The 27,016-nt window shown below is 37.0% G+C and overlaps 1 long non-coding RNA gene across 1 annotated transcript; it reads right to left on the bottom strand.

Moving 5' to 3' along the window:
* Positions 1-5,946: 5,946 nt before the first annotated feature.
* On the bottom strand, positions 5,947-7,530 carry LOC147793574 (uncharacterized). The gene is made up of 2 exons (XR_015419947.1): positions 7,348-7,530; positions 5,947-6,143 (listed from the first exon to the last, which is right to left on the bottom strand). It is a non-coding gene; the product is annotated as an uncharacterized LOC147793574 (long non-coding RNA).
* Between the last annotated feature and the right edge of the window lie 19,486 nt (positions 7,531-27,016).

Here is a 27,016-nt window from a genome sequence, read left to right as displayed (position 1 = left end):
ATCATAGTCTCTCTCTTACCATCTATAAAACTGGCTGCATGCGCGGCAGCACCAACTAAACTATGAGAAATCCACTGTGATGTGTGAACAATGAAAGTTGTGTCCCATAGTCAGTAGCTAGGGATAAGGGGGCAGGCATCGCATACATATGGTGAGCTAGGCTAGAATAATGGTGAAAGAGCCTAACTAGGTGGAATAGATAATGGAGCATGGCATTACGAGGATCTCATATAGTCCTTTATGACCCTGGCCTGTAAATGGACCTTGATGAGCCTCCCTCTCAAATATCTTTGATTTTATACCCTGACCAATGCCCCAGTTGGTCCTATCTATACATGTGACCAGCTATCAGGAGAGGAAGTGGAATCTCTTTAGGATCTACTCCAGCCAGCATCATTTAGAAATTCAATTGGTTAATCTTAATCGGTAAAGAAAGATAGGTGTACTTGATGTTTGTCCCGCCCAAGAAAGAGACCCAAGTCCTAGCAGACCCGCTAAATGGTGATTGAACATGTGGATTCTACATCTTGGGGAACCAAGCCCATTAGCAGCCTTGTGATAACCAACCGGCAAAAAGCATTAAGGCTGAACTAATGCACTGCGGTACAATAATGAACTAGTTATTCCGGATGCTTGTCACATCTGACCCCAGAGAGAGGTTATTTCTATTCTTCGAAACAAACCCCATGCCTACATACATCACCATGTCAATATTTCAATGTGAGTAGGATCGCCTAGCCATTATAATTGGAAAAACGAGCACCGTGGAAATACATCCCAACTAACTCAGCCAAAGAAAGAAAGAAAGATGATGGAGAGTTGGCCGAAATGCGCACTAAAGACTTTTTTTGAGAGATCCTCCTCCAAATCACTAGTATGGCTATCGAAATCGTGAGCATCAGTATGAAGGAAGGTTCCAAATCAATCCAAGTGGTAGTATCCCCTTAGCTATTGTTCTAGAGAAATAAATGCCCCGGCTGGCCCATTCCTCGAAAGAAGGGTTGACGCCCTATCTCTACCCCACCCCAATTTTGACTTCTGGTTACGGCGAACAAATAATCACACTCATGCTCATGGAGTCCTCCTCTTTCCGGACAACACATACAAAGAGCCCCCAGTGAAGTAATTAGTGAACCTATGAGAGATTTTGATATTGAGTTTCTTTCTCTGCTCTGCTATCTCCCATTTTAGTTTGAGTTATTCACTAGAGCCCAATTATGATCTGGAAGTGGATCCGGCCGGGACAAGTGTTCGTATCTATTATGCCATAGTCAAGAGGCGCTCAACGGACCTTGTTGAATCTTATCAACCCTTTATAGAATTAGCTTTTTCTCAAATGGATTCTCTAATCTATCTCTGTATCGTTTACTACCCTTATACCAAAGGAAATTGAACGATCTTGCTTGCTTGGTTCTTCCCTGCCTGAGCAATTCTCCCTTTTAGTTGATTTGACTGATGGATGCGGATTATAACAACTATATTCATTGCTAACTAATAATACTATATAAATATAATGAAATAGCTATGAAAGAAAGAGAGAGTTTTCTTATTTGAAACGCCTTGTGATCTTCAACCCATTATTTAGTGCTTCAATAGAATTACCGGGAGTCAGTACTATAGTATAGCTTGTTTCCAATACTCAGCTGATTGAACCAAGCCTCTGCAATTTCCGAATCTCCCTGTCGAATGGCTAGCCTGTTCTCCCCGGTCGGAATAGGCAGGTAAATTCCTTCCTTCCCTTAGAACCGTACTTGAGAGTTTCCTACCTCATACGGCTCAACCAACAAAGAGTCAATTCTATTGCTGTCCAAACCATATGGAATCTAATTGAATGAAATTTCTCATAGATCTAGTAGTAGACTTTTTCTCGAGTTATAAGCAAAAGAGGTGAATTATCTAAGTTTCAAACTTCTTGCTTCATAATTCAGTTTGATCTTTTTCTCCGAAGAATAAAGCATAGCCATTCCCTTACAATTTGATGAAAGATAACTATCTCTCATTTATCAATTGATATAGAATCCTTGAACAAAGCCTTTCTTTCATAAGACGGAAAAGACTAACTGTCTTTGGGATCTGATGCTACACCGCTGCTCACTCAATATGGGACGGTATCAACCCTATTACATATCCATAAGTGGATTCCTTCATTTTGATCTTATATATATGCATAGCATGATATAAGTAAGCTGTTTTGATTGTATCGGCCAAAACCCTGACTAATGGATCTTTACGGTTTTCTATCAATTAGATCCTTTCTCCATAGAATCTCAACTATCTTTAGGCATACCTATTTCTTCATATTTCGACTTCCATTCTGTTTCTTTCTTTGCTACAGCTGATACAAATCCTTAGGACAATACATATGATATGTGGAAAGCCTCTTTCTTTTTCTTTCTTTCTCCGCCATATTATTAAAAGCTTGTGGTGTGCTAAGAAGGGGTGGGGTTTAGTTCTAGTGCACGAAAAGAGTCGAGTATTCCACAGCTTTGGTATGTTCTCCCTCCGTTCCTTGTGTGGATAAGACAAGACCTATGTTATAGAGTATCTAACTTCGATGATAGGGATAGGGACCGATTTCTAGTCGCATAACTGAATAATGATTTTGTAGAACTTCCGCATAATTTCCTTCGGATTGAGCCTTATGGTCGGTTCGTTATTCCATTCAAAGAATCTCCGTTACAGCCGAAAGAACCGTAAAGATTGAAATACTCTCATTATGAACTGATGGGACTAGCTTACACAAAATCTCTACTCTAGCCAGCCAACCTTCCTTCCTTCAAGCATCTTGTTACTAGATCAAAAGCAAAATGGTAACTCTAACAATTTCTTTTTCTTTGTCCTCAACGTCTCTCAATTTCCAGGAATTAGCAACTTCAATTCGATGGTTAGGTATCCAAACAAAATACAAACAAGATAGATCTTGTCCCAACCATTTTTATAAGTTACGATCTCGATAAGGAAAATGGATGGGGATAATTGCTAACAAAGTTTTCGTGTTGGTGATTCCTAGGTGTATGTAGTGCTTCTTCCCTTCTGCTACCTATTTTGTTTGACTAGTGGAGTAGGGTTGACTTAATCCATAGGTTCTTTCGCTCGATACTAGACTAGAATCGACAATGAAAGCATCTGAGGTTACATGAATGGGGGCAACAGAAGGCATTTTTGTATTTGAAAATTGCACCTCCACCAAGAAGCGTAGATTTATTTCTATTATTGTTTTCTTTCTATCCCGAATACTGTGTCTTAAGACGGAGAGCGGTAAAGAAAAGAAGAATATGTATGAATGACTCCCTATTTATTAACTCGGTTTCTGAGCCATAATCATTCTGTAGGAGAGATGGCTGAGTGGTTGAAGGCGTAGTAGCATTGGAACTGCAGTGCTATGTGGGTAGGCTTCTGTTTACCGAGGGTTCGAATCCCTCTCTCTCTTTCCAGACTAATGAAAGAATGTAATTGACCCCAATGTATCAAATCAAATAACAATGGATACTATGTAATGGTTATACCTTTCTTGCTTGGATATAGATTTTCTAGTTCGTCTTTGTCTGGTACGGAAACGAAAAGACTGGCTGGCTTGAAAGAATGGACAAGAGATGAAAATCCCCCTACCGATCAATGATACTACATGAATGATAGACTAATTTCCGAATCAAAACCTGACTTTCCTTCGGTCTCTTTACTTAGACTTTGGCGAAGGGGAGGCCTAAATTGTCCGAACCTTTGTTTTTGAGTTAGGTTTCAGTCTATTCTACAACGAGCATTGATTTGTAAACTGACCCATTTACTATCTATTATTTGATTGATTAATCCTTTCTATTGCAATGGCTGGCTCAGGAGTCAAATCTTTTGGCAATTCCGGGATGATGAAGAAAGAGAATTTGGAATCAGTGCTCTCGATTCAGCCTTTGCTGTAATAAGAGGGGTTTGCAATGATAACTAACTTGCTATATCCACTATATATAGATATAGAACCATTAACTCAAATATGTCTTGTCTATGATTAACTAATTGGCGGGCGGGCTTGAGGTATAGTCGAAGCCATACCCAATCGAAAAAGAAAGGATGTTATCCAAACGCATTTCAAGTAATTGTAGTCAAACTTGACCCCTTGATCCTTTGTTTCCGGCGACCATAACGCGATTGGTTTTGAAGATCGTTTCCTGCTTTTGGCCTTTTACTAGTTAGTCCCGGTAAAGCCCCCAGACGGCGTATTCTTTTGAAACAAGGCCGTAAGTAACGCGACATAAAGACTCCTTCCCCTCCCTTGTCGGTTTCACAGCTTCGCTCCTGCCCCTCTCCCTTTGGTCTCACTCTTTCACCCCTCTACAACAAGGGTTGAACTATCTCTCTTTGATTGAAGAATCCAATGAAACATTCATTCTCCAGAACAGCAGGAAGGCAAGAAGAAAGATTAATTCCTTCTCCTTTACTGTTCAAGAATAGCTGAAGGGAGAGTGGAGAGTCAAGACTATCGAAGAATGAGACTGATTGAACTCGGTAAAGCTATTTTCATTCTCCTTCCCCTATCTATCGGTCTGTCTCATTGCTATTGCTGCGCGAGCTTTGTTTTATTCCTAACCTCGGTAAAGCTATTTTGTCTCTTCTCCTGGAATGGAACTCTCTTTTCCTCTCCTGTAAAGAAAGGTTGTTTTTGTTTTCGGTTGAGTCTTTCAAAGCAGCTAATTCATTTAGTCGAACACTGTAAAGGAGAATGCATAGAGAGTTTCGTCTTCAGTCTCATTGCTTTCGTCTTTCAAAGCAGCTAATTCAATTCATTCTATTTAGAACAGGATAGGTGATAAGATAAGGAATCAATACAAGGGGAATAAGATTCGGATTACCTTGTTGATCGAATATCTCAAGGCAAGAACACTTGATTGAGATTCGAATCACTCCACAAGCAAGATCGATCATGTCTAGCTTGAATGACTCTTGTTGATCAAATATCTCAAACACTTGTTTGAGATTCGAATCACTCCACAAGCAAGATTGATCATGTCGAGCTTGAATGATTCTACATGCAATCTAAACTACATAGAATTGCAAAGAAACTTAGCCATTGGCTAAAGAAAAGCACAAATGCTTCTTTCTATATTTTCCAAGTCTACCTTACAAATACAACATACATGGCTTTATATAGCCTCAAAATGAAACTATTAAAGGCATTCCAAAAGTTGTAACATTCACACTTTATGGCCATAATTAGCCATTATGTAAATGTAACCGAAATGAAATAAAAAGTCTTAAAATACAATAACTCTAAATTACTCCAAATTATAACCCACCCAAAATTTACAACAATCAAACTTTATTCTTCTTCAATGTAGCATGAATTGAAACATATTGTGATAATTTTGACAACCTTTTCTTCACATCTTCATTGAAGTATATTGTATGATTGATGTCTCTCAGTTCATATCAATAGGTGAAGTAGTTCAATCAGGTTACGGTTCAGAAGGAATATCTGATTCTACGTCTTACTCTTTCATTTGTTTCGTCTTGACTTGAGAATAAGGGAGAGGATAGAATTTCTTTTCTTTCAGCTGCTTTCCTTAGGGGAAAAAGCTATTACAAGGTTTTACAGTCATATAGGATAGAATCAATTTCTTAATGATCTTTGCAGGTGAAGGTGAATGAAATGGAATTGTTCAACTGACAGGTGATTGAGCTCAGCCGGCCGGCCAGTTCCTTCCAACCCGGCCAGTTCCTTCCCTTCCCTCACCACCGGAAACTCTTGTCATGTTTTTTTGTACTAATATTCCGGATACTCGTTGTCACGACCCGATTTTCGAGGCTTCGAAGAATCGAAATCGTGACTAAAAGGACGAAATCGAAAACAAACAAAAAGAAAATAAAAGAAAATAAAAGCAAAGTAAAAGGATAAAAATACCATTCAATTAAAACAAAAGAGAAAGAAGATTTGTTTTGAAAATATTACAAAGGAAATTGCAAATGTAAAAATGAAATACAAAATTAAAATCAAATATTTCAAATGGAAAATACAATTATGAAGAAAAATACAAAAGACTCTAAATATGAAAACGGACAAAGGACTCTAAAAGACCGACCAGAGACTGACGCTTCGGAACGACACCCCTCTGTGACCGCACAGCTCTCGAACACCTCCCCGTATCAACTGGTACCTGAAAAAAAAAAGGGGAAAAAGGGGTGAGTATAAAAATATACTCAGTAAGCAGCCTACTTGTAGGCTCTTTTCGCATCCTTATCTTGGTAGGTAACCACGGTCTTTCTCGGGTTTCTAAGGAGAGTGATCTAAGCTGCAACTCTCTTTTCTGTATCATAAAAGGCTTGCCCATCTTATGTAGTGAAATGATCAGTGTTCTGAGGTGAGGCGCGACCTCATAAGAAAATCTGAGGGGATCGTATGGCTGGATCTGAATACGTGACTCTCTCTCTGAACATCATCCGTGGAGGTTAACTGACGACGCTCACACGAGACCATACATTCACAAAACGGGGTGCGACCCCCTATGTGCCGGTCAGCTACTGAGTCATCCTAAGTGGCTCCACGTCCCCCGCTCAGGGACGGGTTTCTACGGCCCAAGAGTCCTGTTCAGAAGACCCCTAGCTATCACCACTAGGTCTGGGCACCTGTCACACTTCCCTACCCGGATCTGCAAAGCTCAACGATCACCGTACCGGAGCTCTGTCTCGACGGTATGGTATCGGAGGAGAGAGGGAAGTGGAGGTTCTGATGACACTATCTTCACTGCTCAACTCTAGCGGGCTACCTACAGTTACCGTGGTGACCTATTATTCTTTCTAGGGTGGAACTTGGTGCCTTAGACTTAGATTCGTGTTTCTCTAGGATTCTCGTGCCTGGTGTCACAAACCTATCGGGTTTGGAATTCTGAGTTCTGGTTCCGCCGGTAATCATTTCGCGGGTCTAATTGCACGATATTCTAGAGGTCCCCCAATCTAGGGTCTCGTCTAGCTTATTTAGCCATAAGCATCCTAATCTAAGCTCATAATTTCTTCCTATTCATCAAGAAAGATAATACAAGCAATCATCATACAATAGAGTTTACACGCAGCAGTTCATGCAAAATTATCAAACATGCTCAACGGGAAGATAACGTCCATCTTTACCCGGAGCGCAGATTTCACAAGTTTCCCAACCTCCTCATGCATACATACATTATCAGAGTCTCAACCAAAACAGATTTAATACACATTTTGTATCTAGCTTTCCATAATCATCTTATATTCACAATTTCTATAATAACACGCTAAGTCGGGCTAGCTAATTTCATAGGTGGTAGCATGCATGCTTGTTCCTAGCGGTTCCTACAAGTACTGCTTGTGGAAATCCAAATGGCTACTTACTTGGTTGACGCGTGCCTTCCCAAGCTCGAATTATTTGCCGGAAAAGGTTCCAAAAATTCTGGAATTTCCTTGATAGGTCCTAATTCACATAAAAATAGGATTAGAGTTGAAATCGGTGCGAAAAACAAGCAAACGGAGGTCCAACGGAGGGAAAAAGATCAACCACGCGCCTACACGCGCCTGCACGCGCCGTGGAGGGTGTTTTACGCGCGGCTTTCTACGCGCGCGTGTCCACGCGCGGCTTCCCGCGCAGTCGCGGGCCAGCGGCCGGTTCGGTTCAGTGTTCCCAAGTCGCGTGCGGAGCGCCGGATCGGACTCGGGTTGACCCGAATCCGCGCCCTGACGCGTGTCGACTAGCTAGTGGGGCACGCCTCCCCAACCCGCGGTCGCCACGTGTCACTCGTCGGTCTTGCCGCGCTCCTCTATACGCCGGCTGATGCGTGGCGGCTGATACGTGAGTTTTTGGCATTTTCGATCTATTTTCTTCCGATTTTCTTATCTTTCAATCCGTAATCCATATCAACAAAGTTCCTACATGCAAATTGTAGATCTCATATTCTACTTCTACAATATATTTTTCCTTTATTTTTTTCTTGAACACAGGATGAGTTAAGGCCGTCCAAATATACAGAAAAACTCACATTTTCTATTTTCGATCGCTCTACCCGAAGTCAGACTAAACTCTGATTTTCGTCCGATTCTCGTCCAAGAACTTCAAGAATCCTATGAGAATCTTATTTTAGTCACATACCTTAAAAACTCCAGATCTAACTTTCATGAAACTCCTCACATCTAGATAAAATCGAAATAAGAAGTTTGGAACCTTACTTTGTCTGTTCTCGGATTTTCTTGCCGGAATGAGTGGATTCTGTTGGATCGGTATGGCAACCCTAGAGGGGGGGTGAATAGGGTTTTAACGATAAAAGTGTTTAAACGTGATTAATTTTTCTAATGATGAAACTTTTTACAAATAGGTAAAAGATGATAATTACTATAACAAAGTAATTCAGGTCAAAACAATAATCAAGTAGAACATGCAATAAATCACAATAATAATTTTGAAATTAAATAGAAAAGAGTCAGAGAAAATGACACCGTAGTTTTATAGTGGTTCGGTCAAACTCGACCTACTCCACTCCCCAAGCGCCTCTTGGGAATTTGAATAAAGAACTTTCTCGACTCTTTCCACGGATCTGAGCCAAACCGCTACACCGCTCTTTTTACGAGTTCAAGAGCAAACTCAATCCTTTCCACGGCGCAGGATCAAACCGATACAAGTATTTGAGTTTGATAATAACACACCACAACTCTCTCAAAGAGTAGATTTACAATTTGGGATACTCACAACTATTTCCTCACAATACAAAAGTAATCCCTCTCAAGAATAAGATAAAAAGAAATAAACTTGTAAGCTTGGAGAGAGCAACAAACAATGAAGACTTTGAACAAATGAGGATTGGAGAATGTATGTAAGTTGTTTTTTTTTTAAAATGTGGGGAAGATGAGTTTATACAGAGGAGAAAAGTGGCAAAATGTAGGATTGAATATTGACCATTGGATTGTGTTAGGAATAATGGAAGGTGGAGATTAAAAGTAAATAAATAAGAAATTTTTCTAAATTCATTTATTTCAAAATTTTAATATAATAGTAATATAATATAATAATAATAAAAAGTTATGTGAGTAACGGTCAAATGAAATTCAAAATTTATTATAAATATAATAATATAATAATAATAAAAACTATGTGAGTAACCATCAAAATTTTAAAATATAATAATATAATAATATAATATTGTAATAATAAAAATCGATGTGAGTAACGGTTAGATTCAAATTTATATTTTGTAAAAATAACTTTATTTAAAAATATAGTAATAAGAAAAACTCCACCATTTGTTACTCTCCCAAAATCATAAATGTCATACTTTGATATATTTTGATTTGTCCATCATTTTGATTTTGCTGCCACATCATCACGTCGGGTATGTTGTCTCGACTGTAATTTCTTCGTTTTAGCTCTGATTTGAGTAATTGAAAAGTCGTTGAAATTGTTATTCCCGACCTTATACTGTGGACAGTTCAAAATACTGAAAATAATTTATAATTAAAAAGTAGGTTTGTTATCATCAAAACATCAATTAATTGATTAATTAAAGTGAGATCAAGGCCAAAAAGCCAACAATCTCCCCTTTTTGATGATGACAAACCATTTCAAGAAAAATTCATAAAAACCAAGGTAATACACCATCCATGTAATAATACTAATACATGCTAATATATTATCATAAATTTTACTCAAGCATATTCTCCCCCTATATTAATGCCTCAACCTCAAGAAATTATGAAACATCAAACAAGTAAATGATTCATAAATAATAAAACAACAAACTTAGAGCATATTTTTCTTAATTTTCTCCCCCTTTGTAATCATCAAAAACAACAATTGAAAGAGAATACATTTAAGAAAGACGTAATGGCTCCCCCTAAAAACATGCATTAAAAATTTATAAAATTCAAGATATATCACAACGAATAATACCAAGCTCAAGCCTATTTTTGCAAAAATTTTCTTCATTTAATGGCTTGGTAAAAATATCGGCTAGTTGATTATTAGAGTTTACAAAATCAAGAATAATATGTCCATTTTGCACATGCTCTCTAATAAAATGATGTCTAATGTCAATATGTTTAGTTCTAGAATGATGAATAGGATTTTTAGTTAAATTAATAGCACTTGTATTATCACAAAATATAGGCACACTATGAAATTTTAATCCAAAATCACAAAGAGTTTGTTTCATCCAAAGAATTTGAGCACAACAACTAGCAACCGCAATATATTCCGCTTCGGTAGTAGATAAGGCAACCAAATTTTGCTTTTTACTAAACCAAGAAACTAAGGAACTACCAAGAAATTGACAAGTTCCACTAGTACTTTTACGATCAAGTAAGCTTCCGGCAAAATCCGCATCAGAATATCCTACCAATTTAAATTCAACATTTCTAGGATACCACAATCCTAAATCAATAGTTCCAAGCAAATATTTAAATATTCTCTTAACCGCATGTAAATGAGATTCCTTAGGAGAAGATTGAAATCTTGCACAAAGACACACACTAAACATAATATCGGGTCTACTAGCGGTCAAGTAAAGTAAAGATCCAATCATACCTCGATAAGTTTTAATATCCACACTTTTACCTTTTTCATCCTTGTCAAGCTTAGTGGATGTGCTCATGGGAGTTCTTGCAATCTTACCTTCATTGAACTTGAATCTTTTGAGCAAATCTTTAGTGTATTTCTCTTGATTGATGAAGATACCATCCTTGAGTTGTTTGATTTGAAGTCCAAGAAAGAAACTAAGTTCTCCCATCATACTCATCTCAAACTCATTATGCATACATTTAGCAAATTCTTCGCATAAAGAAGGATTAGTAGAACCAAATATGATATCATCCACATATATTTGCACTAATAGCATATCATTTTCTTTAATCTTAATAAAGAGTGTAGTGTCGAGTTTGCCCATTTTAAAATCATTCTCGATAAGAAAATTACTAAGTCTATCATACCAAGCTCTTGGAGCTTGTTTTAAGCCATAAAGAGCCTTTTTCAACTTATAGACATGATGAGGAAATTCTACATTTTCAAATCCGGGAGGTTGTTCTACATAAACTTCCTCCATAATATAACCATTCAAAAATGCACTTTTCACATCCATTTGATATAATACAAAATTTTTGTAAGAAGCAAAAGCAAGTAACATTCTAATAGCTTCTAATCTAGCAACGGGTGCAAAAGTTTCTTCATAATCTATGCCTTCCTCTTGACAATAACCTTTAGCTACAAGCCTAGCTTTATTTCTAATGATATTCCCATTTTCATCCATTTTATTTCTAAAACCCCATTTGGTTCCAATAATAGAAGTATTAGATGGCCTCGGCAATAATTCCCAAACTTTGTTCCTTTCAAATTGATTTAGCTCTTCTTGCATGGCTAAAATCCAAAACTCATCATTTTCGGCATCCTTAAGACTTTTTGGTTCAATTTGAGAAACAAAAGCAAGATTATTAAATAAATTAATAGAAGAGCGAGTTTTCACACCTTGTTCGAGATCACCAAGAATCAAGTCTTTGGGATGAGACAAGGCATACCTCCATTCTTTTGGCATTGATGAAGAACCTTCTTCCTTTAAGCTCACCTCTTCTTTACTCGTAACCATTTCTTTGCCGTTGTCACTAACGAGTAAATCTCCAAAATTTCTTTCTAAATCATCACTACAAATAGACTCATTAGAAATATTATTGCAAGATTCATCAAATACCACATGCATAGATTCTTCAATAACTAGAGTTCTCTTATTGAAAATTCTATAAGCTTTACTAGTAGATGAATAGCCAAGAAAAATACCAATATCCGTTTTTGAATCAAACTTTCCAAGCTTTTCTTTGTTGTTCAAAATAAAACATTTACAACCAAAAACTTTGAAATACCCAACATTCGGAATTTTGTTATGCCAAAGTTCATAAGGAGTTTTATTTAATGAAGGTCTAATTAAAACTCTATTTAAAATATAACAAGCGGTATTAACGGCTTCCGCCCAAAAATATTTAGGTAAATCATACTCATTTAACATTGATCTAGCAAATTCTTGTAAAGTACGATTTTTTCTTTCAACCACACCGTTTTGTTGAGGAGTCCTCGGAGAAGAGAAGTCATGAGAAAGACCATTATCTTCACAAAATTTTTCAAAGGCAATACTATCAAATTCTCCTCCATGGTCACTCCTAATTTTAGTAATTAAAAATCCTTTTTCATTTTGAACTCTTTTTACAAAACTAGCAAATCTTTTCAAAACATCATTCTTATGTTTTATCATCAAAACCCAAGTAAATCTTGAAAAATCATCCACTATAACAAAAGCATAATAATTTCCTCCATAACTAGCTATTTTAGAAGGGCCAAATAAGTCCATATGGAGTAGTTGAAGAGGTCTAACAGTAGAAATCATATTTTTAGATTTGAAAGAAGACTTAGTTTGCTTACCCATTTGACAAGCGTCACAAATTTTATCTTTTTCAAATTTAAGTTGAGGAAGACCTCTAACTAATGAATTTTTTGAAATATTTGAAATCAAGTACATACTAGCATGTCCTAGTCTTCTATGCCATAGCCAAGAGTTATCAAGCAAAACCGAAAGACATTTATCATTTGTAGGACAATCATTCAAATCAATAGTATACACGTTATCATCTCTATTTCCTACAAACAAAACTTTTCTATCACTAGCATTTTCAATTATGCAATTATTCTTATCAAATACAACTCTAAAACCTTTATCACATAATTGACTAATGCTAAGTAAGTCATGCTTTAAACCATCAACTAATAATACATTTTCAATGAGAGTACAAGAGTCATTACCTATAGTACCCTTACCAATTATTTTACCCTTCTTGTTATCACCAAAAGTTACTAAGCCACCATCCTTCTTGGAAAAATTCACAAACTTGGATGGATTACCCGTCATGTGTCTTGAGCAACCACTATCCAAGTACCACTTATTTTTCTTGGAGGCTTTCAAACAAACCTAAAAACAAAGATATTCAAAATTGACATTTTGGTACCCATACTTGTTTGGGTCCTAGAAAGTTAGTGTTCACAAATTTAGGAATCCATTTCATATTTGCATTCATATTAAAGATATTGTATTTGGATAAGTAACAAGAATAATCTTTATGTCCAAACTTACCACATGAAAAACAAACAACATTATGCAATAATTTATTTCTTAGACTAAATTTGTGTATTCTATTTTTATTCGAAAAATTATTTTCTAAAACATTGTTAAATTTTGTATTTTGAGAAACTTTCTTGCTAAAGGGATGTTTTGAGAATTTTTCAATTTAAAGCACTTAGGTCTAATATGACCTTCAACACCACAATAATAATGACATATAGGCACAAATCTAGATTTATCATACTTAGATACAAATTTACTGTTAGATTTAGACAAGATAGGGGATGCTTTAACAAATATTGTTTTAGAATTTGAAGGTGTAGAGCTTAGCCTAATCCTCTTTTATCACCATATGACTTACCTCCTTCAAGTATTTTATCTAATTTTTGAGCACCTATCGTTAACATTTTAATAGACTCCTTAGCCCTACCAAGTTCTTGCAAATTATTTGATTCATTTTCTTTGAGCAATTTAATTGATTTATCTTTTTCACAACAATCATGCTCAAGAGACTTGACTTTATCAATTAATGCATTTTTCTCATCACAATCAAATACATGCTTTTCACAAGGTACATCAATTTTAACAATATTATGATCCTTCTCTTTTAAGCAAGAAATTTCATTTAGTAAAGACTTATTTTCAATAATTGAAGTCTTATATTTCTTTTTAAGCACAACATACTTTGAACTAAGTTTTTCTAAATCAATTGTCATCTCATCAACAAGTTTAAATAATTCATGATAAGAAAGAGATTCAAGAGTTACCTCATCTTCTTGTTCATCTTCTTGTTCATCATCTTTGTCACTATGAGCCATGAAGCAAAAATTTGCTACTTCTTCATCACTTCCACTTGCACTTTCATCACTATCATCCCAAGTAGCCTTCATTGCTTTCTTCTTGGATTTCTTAGATGATTTGAGGAGAGGACAATCCGTTCTTATATGACCCGGCTTTTTACATTCATAACATATTACCTCATCGTTTTTGCTCTTTTCACCTTTTGACTCTTTTTGATTTGTGAAATGTTTCTTGAATTGTTTCTTCCTTTTAATAAAATTTTTATACTTACGTGTGAAGTAGGCGACATCATCTTCATCAAGGACGTCCTCATCTTCAGAGTCAACTTTGATGGACTTTAGGGCTATACTTTTCTTCTTTTTGGATTCTTCTTCCATGTGGCCGTTCATGGTAATCTCATGTGTCATGAGAGAACCAACGAGTTCATCCAAAGGAAGCTTTGTGAGATCCTTTGCTTCTTGAATCGCCGTCACTTTTGCCTCCCAACTTTTAGGTAGAGACCTAAGAATTTTTCTTACATTTTCGGAAGTAGAATATACTTTTCCAAGATTTTTCAAAGCATTTAAAATATTAGTAAATCTAGTAAACATATCACCAATAGGTTCATTTTCCTCCATTTTAAATAGTTCATAATTATGAACTAACATGCTAATTTTTGTTTCTTTAACTTGATTGGTTCCCTCATGAGTTACTTCAAGAGTTTTCCAAATTTCATATGCCGAAGAACACATACATACTCTATTAAATTCATCATTACTTAAGGCACAATACAGACAATTGATAGCACTAGCATTTAAAGAACATTTTTTCATATCATGCTCATCAAATTCATTTTCTAATTTAGGCACCTCAATATTATTAACAATTTTTATTGGAATGTAAGGACCATTACTAACATTTAACCACAATTGATAATCAACGGATTGCAAATAAATTTTCATTCTAGCTTTCCAACATGTATAATTTGTTCCATCAAAATAAGGTGGCCTAGAAGAAGATTGCCCTTCACTAAAACCATTCTTAACACGTAGGTTTGCCATAAGCTCGAACAATAAAGTTTAGATAAAAAATCTATGGGAGCAACCTGCTCTGATACCAATTGTTGGATCGGTATGGCAACCCTAGAGGGGGGTGAATAGGGTTTTAACGATAAAAGTGTTTAAACGTGATTAATTTTTCTAATGATGAAACTTTTTACAAATAGGTAAAAGATGATAATTACTATAACAAAGTAATTCAGGTCAAAACAATAATCAAGTAGAACATGCAATAAATCACAATAATAATTTTGAAATTAAATAGAAAAGAGTCAGAGAAAATGACACCGTAGTTTTATAGTGGTTCGGTCAAACTCGACCTACTCCACTCCCCAAGCGCCTCTTGGGAATTTGAATAAAGAACTTTCTCGACTCTTTCCACGGATCTGAGCCAAACCGCTACACCGCTCTTTTTACGAGTTCAAGAGCAAACTCAATCCTTTCCACGGCGCAGGATCAAACCGATACAAGTATTTGAGTTTGATAATAACACACCACAACTCTCTCAAAGAGTAGATTTACAATTTGGGATACTCACAACTATTTCCTCACAATACAAAAGTAATCCCTCTCAAGAATAAGATAAAAAGAAATAAACTTGTAAGCTTGGAGAGAGCAACAAACAATGAAGACTTTGAACAAATGAGGATTGGAGAATGTATGTAAGTTGTTTTTTTTTTTTAAATGTGGGGAAGATGAGTTTATATAGAGGAGAAAAGTGGCAAAATGTAGGATTGAATATTGACCATTGGATTGTGTTAGGAATAATGGAAGGTGGAGATTAAAAGTAAATAAATAAGAAATTTTTCTAAATTCATTTATTTCAAAATTTTAATATAATAGTAATATAATATAATAATAATAAAAAGTTATGTGAGTAACGGTCAAATGAAATTAAAAATTTATTATAAATATAATAATATAATAATAATAAAAACTATGTGAGTAACCACCAAAATTTTAAAATATAATAATATAATAATATAATATTGTAATAATAAAAATCGATGTGAGTAACGGTTAGATTCAAATTTATATTTTGTAAAAATAACTTTATTTAAAAATATAGTAATAAGAAAAACTCCACCATTTGTTACTCTCCCAAAATCATAAATATCATACTTTGATATATTTTGATTTGTCCATCATTTTGATTTTGCTGCCACATCATCACGTCGGGTATGTTGTCTCGACTGTAATTTCTTCGTTTTAGCTCTGATTTGAGTAATTGAAAAGTCGTTGAAATTGTTATTCCCGACCTTATACTGAGGACAGTTCAAAATACTGAAAATAATTTATAATTAAAAAGTAGGTTTGTTATCATCAAAACATCAATTAATTGATTAATTAAAGTGAGATCAAGGCCAAAAAGCCAACAGATTCCACCACCCGAACTCCTTTTCCAGCACTGAGAGAAGTATTGCTTCGAAGTTTCTTGCCTTGGATTCGATCTCTAATGGCGATTTGTCATCTCTGTTCTTCCTCTCTCCCAAAGCCTAACTTCTTCTCCTTTCTCCATACTCTCTCTCTTTTTCTTTTTTTTTTTTCTCTCTCTTTCTTCCTGGAGCCCAAACAACTAGACCCCTCGGATAAGAGTAGGGGCAAAATGACCCTTTTGCCCCTATGTTGTTATTTTTATTTTTTATATTTATTTATCTAAAAATTCGGGTATTACACTCGTATTGTTTGATCTTCTTGTAAACCTTCTGAATCTGGGGGGTGGAAACCAAAGAGAATGATGCCCTTCCCTTGGGTTACACCAAGTCTAAAGCAAACCGAGTGTATTTCCTTTTTGTCCCGGAATCCCCCATTCTTATACATGGCATAAGGCGGCATATCTGGGTACTTTTCTTTCGTTATCCATATATCAGGGGTTTGTTTTAGTCTAATATGTGTTGTATTGGTATCTTTTCAACTTGTCTGAAGAAAACTCAGACAGACAGAAGTGGGTCGTTACAATTTATGGGCTAACTGCGCTCTCGAGCTCGGGGGTTTCATTTTGTCACAGTAGTACTTTGGTTGACTTCCGCTTTCTTTACTGCTGCTGCCCCATAAACCCAATAAAAAATAGGATAACATGCTCGATAAGGCATGAGTTTGAGTATTACCAGTCTTTCCTAGTAGGAACGGCCACGAATCAGTTACTCTTCGCGCATTGTGAGGGGACATACATATATGTTGACCTAAAGCCTATACTTCTGTGTAGATGGATGCTTTTTGATCTTCTTTATCATAGGGGTTACCTCTTAGTAATGAACGAGAGGTATCTATACTTTTGCATAATACTATTCATTATGCCCGATGAGATCCATTATCATTTTGCACATGCCCCCGGAAATGCCCAGTGGGTGCCAATTCTACCAATTTATGACCTACCAGGCGATCCGTTATATAAATAGGCAAATGGGCCCTTATGAATAGAAATAGTATGCCCCATGTGGGTATAATGGTAGATGCTCCGTCCGGACCAAGTTACTATTCTTTCTTTTTCGACCAATTTGGGCCCTCCCTTCACCACCGCCATGGGGTTCTCGTCTACAAGGTTCATAACTACTCCTCTTACTACAGGACGCTTACCTAGCCAACATTTAGATCAGGCTCTACCCAACCCACACTTTTCTGGGTTACCCCAGCATTCCTCACTTGTCCGACTATTGCTGAGCCAGCCATTTTCAAATATCAAACGTACCTCCCCAGAAGAGAAGGTGTAATTTGAATGTGGCCGATTTCCCCTCTTTTGCAATCTGTTTCGCTACAGCACCCGCTGCTCTATCTAGATAATTGTCTAGACCCCCTCTCTTTCCCAAGTGTGATTTCTATGTTACGTATGACCGTGGCTAAGGGCATATCGGTTGAAGTAGATTCTTCTTTCAAACCACCCCTTCCCAAACTGTACAAGCTTCTTCCAAAGCATATGCCTTTCTGGATGTAGCTGATGATATCTATACATATGGATGGATCTTATATATATCGGCCAGCCAATGAATGAGTACTGCATGAGTTGATATATAGGAAGGAATCCAACCAACCAAATCCGCTCCGCCGAATCACTGATCTTATGATCTTCTACAGCCTAGGTCTTCCCGTTCCTTCATCTGGCTTATCTTCTTCATCTAGCATGAAGCCGGAAGGACTCCATGAAATTACATCGATACTGCCACATAGGGTAAGGGGAAATCTCTATTTTGACTCTCGGGAATCCTCCTTCTTAGAATTACCACTGCTTAGCTTTCAACTCTGACCAGCAAATGAAAGAAATGTTAGTTAATAACCCGGCCTCCTCTCTTTGAAACAAGGGACCCTTCTGGTTCTGTCGGTGCTGGAAACAATTTAGTCTTCTCCATATTACTATATCTCTAGAGTAGTCATTTGATATGAGGAACTCAATCACTTGCTCCCGTTACTCTTACCTTTTCTGTTGAGGTATATCCTGTGGAGGTACTCAAATTGGATCAGTGCTCGTTTTGTCCTAAACCTAATGGGTTACTTACAATTATGGAAATCAATAGTTCAAACCGCACTCAAAGGTAGGCCATTTCCCATTTTGATAGGAACTTCTGGACCAGAAACAATGGTATCTCCAATTAGAGCCCAGAAAGCCAGCCCCTCTGGTAAAATAGATCTTTTCTTACCCCATAGTCTATGAGACATTGTAGGCATTTCGATTAGGGTCCTATTCTATGGTTACGATTCGACCATAGATCTTTCATTCCCTCAAAAATAGATTTGACGATATAGACGCTTATGACCTCCCTCCCCCTATATGCCCTGCGGTAATTACTGGCATTATGACCTTTACCACAACGATGCTGTATAGAGATCCCATTCTTTGGTGGATTGTATTTTACTTGATTGGTGAGTGTCAATACATTAGCTGGTTGCTGAGTAAAGAAAAGATAAGAGAATTGAAAGACTAAAGATTAATCAGAGTGAAGACGAAACGAATTAGGATCCTTTACTGAGAATCTATTCATATTCAATCCCGAACCTTTACTCTTGCACCGATATGACTTAATAACCTTATTTATTGAGGTGTAAAGCCGCTTCGCTCCTTCGCCCTCTTAGTCTCACAATTCCATTCCCTTCGCCGGACCCTTCTTGAACTTCTCTTTCTCCATTTTACTCGGGTGGAACTATTAGAGAAGGAGGTAAAGCATATTCTTCTTTCTAACCTTATGAATGAGACTGATTGAACGAGGTAAAGAAGTCGCTAATGAATGAACTCTCCCTTGCCAAAGACTGAACGAACGAAAGATGAATGAGAGAGAACATGACTATTACTTCTTTCTCCTATTCATTCCTATTTCTTCTGTAACTGTAAACAAAGATAAATACCCCTTCCCTTATGAATGAGAGAAAACAGGACTATTACTTCTGACCCTGATTTCGCCTACTATTTCTTCTTGTTGAACTGTAAACAAGGTGATTGTGTGTCTTCGTCTGAGCTCCTTCAACAAAAGCTGGTTGGTTACCTCCTCTCTGTCTTAGCCTGTCAAACACTCTGAACCTCTCCCTTCACTGTCAAATCAGACTCAACCGAAAAGAGCTACTTCCTGACCTTATCGGTCTCACAACTCCATTGCCTTTTCCCGGAAGGTTTCTACGCTGAGCATATTCGCCTCTACACCTCGGGCTCACAATTCCATTGCCTGAACCTCTCTCTACAGTATTCCCTGAGCTTTCCAGTCGAGTAAATCAAGGAGATGACTGAGACGAAAGCGAAACCCAGGCCGATTCTTCTTTCACTCACTCGGTAAAGCTATGAGACTGAACGAAGAGGAAGCAAGACGAAACATTAATCAGACTGAACTAATGAACGAACGACGATATTCCCTATTTAGTTATTCACAAGGTCAAGCTGCTTGCTTCGCCCCTCTCCTCTTCTCGTCGAGCGGCTTCTCCCCTCTTCTCCTTTCACTACTTGGTTCGTTCTCCTGCCTTCACTCATTCGACCTCTTGGTCTCACAGCATCGCTCCTCTCCCTCTTGGTCGAGCTGTTGAACTCCTTTTACTATTTCTTCTTGATCATATTTATCAACCACAGTAAACAAGGGAAACTCATGAACCTACCTGATGTAACTCATTTTTCCTATTAATTTCTTCTTTAGGGTATCTTTTCTTTCCTTTGATTCATTCTACTTGAAAGACGAAACCAAATGAAAGAAAGATTTGCTCATTCACCTTTGACTGATGAAACTCTAAACAAAGACTCCTCAACCGAACCAACCTGATATGAACCAAGAGACATCAATCATACAATATACTTCAATGAAGATGTGAAGAAAAGGTTGTCAAAATTATCAAAAGATGTTTCAATTCATGCTACATTGAAGAAGAATGAAGTTTGATTGTGTAAATTTTGGGTGGGTTACGATTTAGAGTAATTTAGAGTTATTGTATTTTAAGACTTTTTATTTAATTTCGGTTACATTTACATAATGGCTAATTATGGCCATAAAGTAGGAATGTTACAACTCTTGGAATACCTTTAATAGTTTCATTTTTGAGGCTATATAAAAGCCTTGTATGTTGTATTTGTAAGCAGACTTGGAAAATATAGAAAGAAGCATTTGTGCTTTTCTTTAGCCAATGGCTAAGTTTCTTTGCAATTCTATGTAGTTTAGATTGCATGTAGAATCATTCAAGCTCGACATGATCAATCTTGCTTGTGGAGTGATTCGAATCTCAAACAATGTTCTTGCCTTGAGATATTCGATCAACAAGGTAATCCGAATCTTATTCTCCTTGTATTGATTTCTTATCTTATCACAACCCCTGCCCTTCCCTCGTCTTCGCTCCCTCACCTCTACAACTCGGTTGAACAATTTCATTTCCTTCACCTCCTCTTAAGGTTTCACAATTTCATTTCCTGCCCCAGATTGAACAAGGTAAACTCATGAACCTCTCAGTTGAACTCAATCACTTCTCGATTGAACCCCTTCGTTCGCTCCTGAACTGTAAGTAAGTGAAGACTGCAGGAAGACAAGATTCATGATCCTTTTGACTGCTCTTCGTAAACTATCTCTTTCCTTGTTTTCTTGAACTCCTTCCCCGTAAGTAAGTAAAGGGCGAAACTTCTATTGTTATTGATTCTATTATAGTGTTAGTAAAGAAGAAGAAGAAGAAAGTTAAACCCTTACTCTTTCTCTTTGCCTCTATTTCTATAGTGTTTGAAAGAGAAGAAGTCGTCCTGTCACGCTTACTGATATGAATTCAACAGCTGACCCTTTGCATGTACCCGAAGGACCGATTACAAGAAGCAAGGTTAAGAAGATTCAAGAGGCCTATACATTGCATCTTCAAAAGCTAGCTAGTGTACAGGTTGAAACAAAGTCTTTTGAGCCCAAAAATCTTTATAGCATTAGCATATCAAATCAAGAAGATAATGGAGTGGCTGATATTGGAAAGTAATTAGAAGACTTGCCTTTGGTAGTTGAATTACCAATTAAGGATGGAAAGTAATTAGAAGACTTGCCTTTGGTAGTTGAATTACCAATTAAGGATGAAAAGTAATTAGAAGACTTGCCTTTGGTAGTTGAATTACCAATTAAGGATGAAAAGTAATTAGAAGTGCCTTTTGATAACATAAGGAATCAACTACAAGGGGAATAAGATTCGGATTACCTTGTTGATCGAATATCTCAAGGCAAGAACACTTGATTGAGATTCGAATCACTCCACAAGCAAGATCGATCATGTCTAGCTTGAATGATTCTACAATCTAAACTACATAGAATTGCAAAGAAACTTAGCCATTGGCTAAAGAAAAGCACAAATGCTTCTTTTACTCTATTTTCCAAGTCTTCTTACAAATACAACATACATGGCTTTATATAGCCTCAAAATGAAACTACTAAAGGCATTCCAAGAGTTGTAACATTTATACTTAATGGCCATAATGAGCCATTATGTACACGTAACCTAAAAATACAATAACTCTAAATTACTCTAAATTGTAACCCACCCAAAATTTACAACAATCAAACTTCATTCTTCTTCAATGTAGCATGAGTTGAAACATCTTTTGATAATTTTGACAACTTTTTCTTCACATCTTCATTGAAGTATATTGTATGATTGATGTCTCTTGGTTCATATCACCTTTGGTAGTTGAATTACCAATTAAGGAAATTTATTAATGCCTTATTTGCTTCAATTTTTATTTAATAGCATTTGTAGTTGGTGGCTGAACTTTATTATGTTAGGGTTACCTTTTAGACCTATTTAAAGGCATGTAATACTCATGTTTGGGGGATTTTGGTTGAATACAGAAAAAAAAAACCTTTGTGTTTTCTTGATACCCTTTTGGTGTTATTCTTTTTCAAACCTTGCTTTAGGTTTGATGTTTAAACCGATTCATTGAATTAGTTTTGATCAAGCTAATTCTGGAGTGAATTGTCTTGGTATCTAAGAGTGACCATCATAGATTCCAAGTTCGATCTAAGAGTCATTCATCTTCTAACCAGCTCTTGGTTGGAATCAATCCGTTAAGTTAGCTTTCTCTGTGAGCGTTTTGCAAGGATTCTAGAAGGACCTCTAGCTTTGCAAATTCCAGCATTGTAGGTGCTTATCATTTGGTATCAGAGCATTTGGTCGACGTTCTTTGGCCGCTCTAGAGGTGAAATATTTTTATTGTTATTTTTTTTATTTTTGTATCAATTTTTTTTTCTCTCTCAGATTATCGAAAAAGAAAAAAGAAAAAAAATCAGTAGAAAAAAAAAATCAGTTATGAGAGAAAAAAAAATATATATTCAGTTCTTATCATTTATTTTCAAGCTCTTGATCCTTGAGATACTAGTCTTAGCTTGTTAGAATTGATCGTTGAATTGGTTATAATCAAGCTTAAAGCAAGATTGCACCAAAAAAAAAAAAAAAAAAAAAACCAGCCTTTACATTCTTGACCTAGTACCAAAAGCCTACCTTTGAGTGTTAAACACGAGCGTCCCTGAGTAAAATTTTTGTGAGAAGTGCTGAGAGGCCCCTTGATAACAATGTCACACAATGGAGAAGCAGTACCACCAGTTCCAGATCTTAATACAACCATTCTTCAAGCAATTCAAGGTATGATGGAAATGATGATGGAAGATAGACAAGAAAGAAGGGCGCAACAACAAAGACAAGAACAAACATTACAAGAAGATGAAGGTATAGTAGTATAAGAAAGACAAGTTGATGGTAGATGGAGAGGAAGAAATAACCATGCAACTATTATGCAACCTAGAAGGATGGAAAGAGTACATGAAGATAGAGATGGAGGAGTTAAACTCAAAATCCCACCATTTTGTGGAACGGCAGATTCTGAGGCATACTTGCAGTGGGAAAGAAAGATAGAGCATGTGTTTGATTGCAACACCTATAGTGAAAATAAGAAGATGAGACTTGCTATTGCCGAATTTACCAATCATGCTGGTGATTGGTACCAACATCTCAAATCCGAGAGAAGAAGAAAAGAGGAGGATCCAATAGAGACATGGGAAGAACTTAAAGAAGCCATGAGAAAAAGGTATGTTCCAAAACATTATGAAAGAAATTTGAAAACTAAATTGCAAGGTCTGAGGCAAGGAACAAAAGGTGTGGCGGAATATTATCAAGAGATGGAAACTATGTACAATTAATGCATTTTCCTTCACTCTTATTGTGTTCTGCTCCTGACCTAATGATCTTGGCCTCTTTAAATTCACAATGTATATTACACAGAAAACCAATAATTCGCCACACCAAAAAGACCGAAGGGGTGCCACTCCAAAAAGAGGATACGCCACTCCAAAAGCATGAATCGGTGCTGTACACCACTCCAAAAGCCTGATGGAGTACTTTTCGATACACCACCACTCCAAATGAGAGTACTTTTCTATAAACACCTATCCTAAAGCGAGATTCAGTCAGTGCTATTTCACCCGATCCAGTCTCCCAAAGGTCAGTCAAGAGGAATACAAAGACCGAAGGGAGCCCACTCCAACGGATTATGTCGGTGGAATATCACCCGTGTTCTTCTCATTCTCATCCTTGGTAAAGAGTTTGTTATGCTGTTAAACTAGTATATGATCTTGACCTAGTCCTGTTTATGACCCTAACCTAGTACTGTTTATGATGCTAAGCTACTGAGGGCACTTCTCCTTTCTTTTGCTTACTTGATTGGAAGGACGAAGTCAAGCCATAAAGCTAGCTACAGAACTAAACTTCGAACTCTTCCACTTCCTACTGCCCTGTAAGAACTTACTACTTCCTGCCTCTACTTTCACTTCCTCCTGGCTGGCTCTACTGTAATGGAAGAACTAACTACTGCACTACTTCGACTTCTTCCCTTTCTGTACTGCCATTCCGCATTACCTTTCTGTCTGTGTACTGATTAATAAACTCTATTGATTCATTCCCTGCCGTGAACCTTTGTATGTATGTTACTGTACTTCCTTCCTCTCTGTATGTTTCTACTGTCCTTCTCTATCTGTATGTTACTGTACTTCCTGTCTGTATGTTAGTTGGTACTGGATTGACTTCTTCTCTATATGTTAGTTCGTACTGGATTTCCTTCTTCTCTGTCTGTCTGTATGTTACTACTGTACTTGCTGTATGTATGTTAGTTCGTACTGGATTGACTTCTTCTATGTCTGTATGTTACTAATGTCCTTGCTGTATGTATGTTAGTTCGTACTGGATGTACTTCCTTGCAATCCTCTAAGTAACCTAAGAGGAGAACAACATTTCTATTACAGAAGGGTCAAGTCCTCCCCTTTAAGGAGAACAACAAGGTGTTACATTACAGAAAGGTGGTAAAGTCCTCCCCTCTCAAAGGAACAAGACGGTTACATTACAGAAGGGTAAAGTCCTCCCCTCTTCTCAAAGGAACAAGACGGTTACATTACAGAAAGGTGGTCAAGTCGTCTCCTCTAAGGAAGGGAAGAGGAAGCAAGACAAGAACAACAAGATTATTACATTCCCGGAAAGAAGGTCAAGATCAAGCTTTAGAGCACACACAACAACAGGAACAAGAGGAACAACAAGATAATTACATTAGAGGAAGGAAGTTCCATTCTTCGCTTCTAAGTCACTTCTATGGGAAACAAGCTACCAAGATTAATTACATACGGGAAGGGGGTGGTAGGCTTACCCGACGTCTCAAGAAAGCAAGCTGCAGGCAACACTAACAACATATATTCATTACAGGTAGGAAGCGGTAAAACTTACCCCTAGTCTAAAGCAATACAACTACATTTACATTAAAGAAAAGAAGGTTAAGTAATCTAACGTGACGAACAACAACAACAAGATTGACATTACGGCAAGGAAGTTCAAGTTACTCCCCTGACGAAGACAAGAACAACAACAAGATTGACATTACGGGCGGGTATAGCTACTCCCCTAACGTCTAACTCTAACTCTAACTTCTAACTCTAACAACAACTCTAACTCTCTCTAACTCTAACAACAACTCTAACAACAACTACATTTACATTAAAGGAGGAGGAAGGTCAAGCTTACCCCTAGTCTAACAACAACAACTACAACTACTACTACAACTACATACATTCATTACAGGAAGGAAGAAGCGGTAAAGCTCTCTTTCAAGCTCTTGTTCCAGTCTTTTTTGTTGAGTCAAAGTAACGGAAGAAACCAATAGTGTATGGGTTTGGTTAGTTTGTTTCAAGACTTAGGAGAAAAGCTTAAGCAAGACAAGATGCGCGCGTTCACTCTTTCTTTTCCCTGCTCACTAACTCTTTCCCCTTCTAAGTAACTTGATTGAATTAGTAGTATTCTTTGCTGCTTGCTTTAGCTAGCTTTAACTGTCAAAGGATTCATTCCTTCCTTAAAGCTTAGTATTCGGTATTCTTTCTTCTCGGTCTGGTTGGTCTGGCTGCTTCGCACCTTAGCTTTGGTTTTGTCTGTCTCCTTAATGACCAACTTCCTTCACCGTCTTTTCCTAGTTTCTTCATAGCTGTAGAACTTAACTAACAACTCTAGGGTCTCTTTTGAATCACTTGTCGGCAAAAGAAAGGATTGATAGAGAATGTGGTTGGCTTCTTGACTTCTTTCCGCTTTCAAGACTAAGTAGTAAGTAAGCGTAAACTCTGTCTGAATGATTAGACTCAACAAACAACTCTTTCCTTTGTCCCTTCCCTTTCTCCCTTCCCTTTATCTCTTCTTGAACTGTAAGAGAAGAAGAAGAAGAGGGGCAAGCTACGACTCTCTATTAGTAGAACCTCGTAAATGGCCGTTTATCGATTCGAGAATGAGATAAAGCTGTCTTCAGGTCTCAATACCGTATTTCCATTCTTATTCAATCCGGAGACTCTACAGTGAGCTCTAGTTGGTTCTTTCTACTTACACTGAGGAAGAATTGGAGCTAAGCTCATTCATGATCGTATCCTTTCACAAGTAAACACTAGACTCCTTGATTCATTCTCCTTAACTACTTCACTTGACCTGGAACCACTATCAGGAAGTGTCTTCGCTCGGATTCCTAGTTAGCCGTGTAACCTATCTTTTCCTTATTCTCTGAATCTTTACAATAGAGACTAAAAGGAAAGCAAAGAAGGATTAATCAGACTTGCTAAGAAAGATAAGATAATTACTCTCTCGAAACAAGAACAAAGTCAAGAAAGAAAGAAGGACTACCCCGCTCTTCCTGCCCACCTCTATACAACTCCAACAAGGGTAACTGAACAAGGGTTTCACTCCCTCACGAGCTACTTCATTCAGAAAGCTCTTACCTAACTTTACTCATTCAATTTTAAAGCAAGCTCTACTATTCCTCCATTGCTGGAACCTGTCGTCTATTCTATTACCTTAGGAGTATATGGTTACCTTTCTAGTATGTATTGTATCTTGTTTGTTACCTTTTGAGTATATTGTTACCAGAAGAGTATATGGTTACCTTTTGAGTATATTGAACACCAAAGACTGACTAAAGATTCATTATCTGATTCCTTAAACCTAAAGAACAAGTAAAGAAAAGACTATCGAAAGCCAAAGAGTTTACAGTTTTACTTACTCTTTGAATAAAAGGAAAGAGGGTTACAAGCTAGCTATCTATCTATCCTTTTTTCTCTTGATCATTAATTAACCTGTATATGAAATACTTGCCCTATG

The sequence above is a fragment of the Cucurbita pepo genome, chromosome 2 (genome assembly GCF_057944985.1).
Source record: "Cucurbita pepo subsp. pepo isolate OVF chromosome 2, ASM5794498v1, whole genome shotgun sequence".
Taxonomy (NCBI): domain Eukaryota; kingdom Viridiplantae; phylum Streptophyta; class Magnoliopsida; order Cucurbitales; family Cucurbitaceae; genus Cucurbita; species Cucurbita pepo.
The sequence above is the reverse complement of the archived record's forward strand: the minus strand, read 5'-3'. Positions and strand labels throughout refer to the sequence as shown.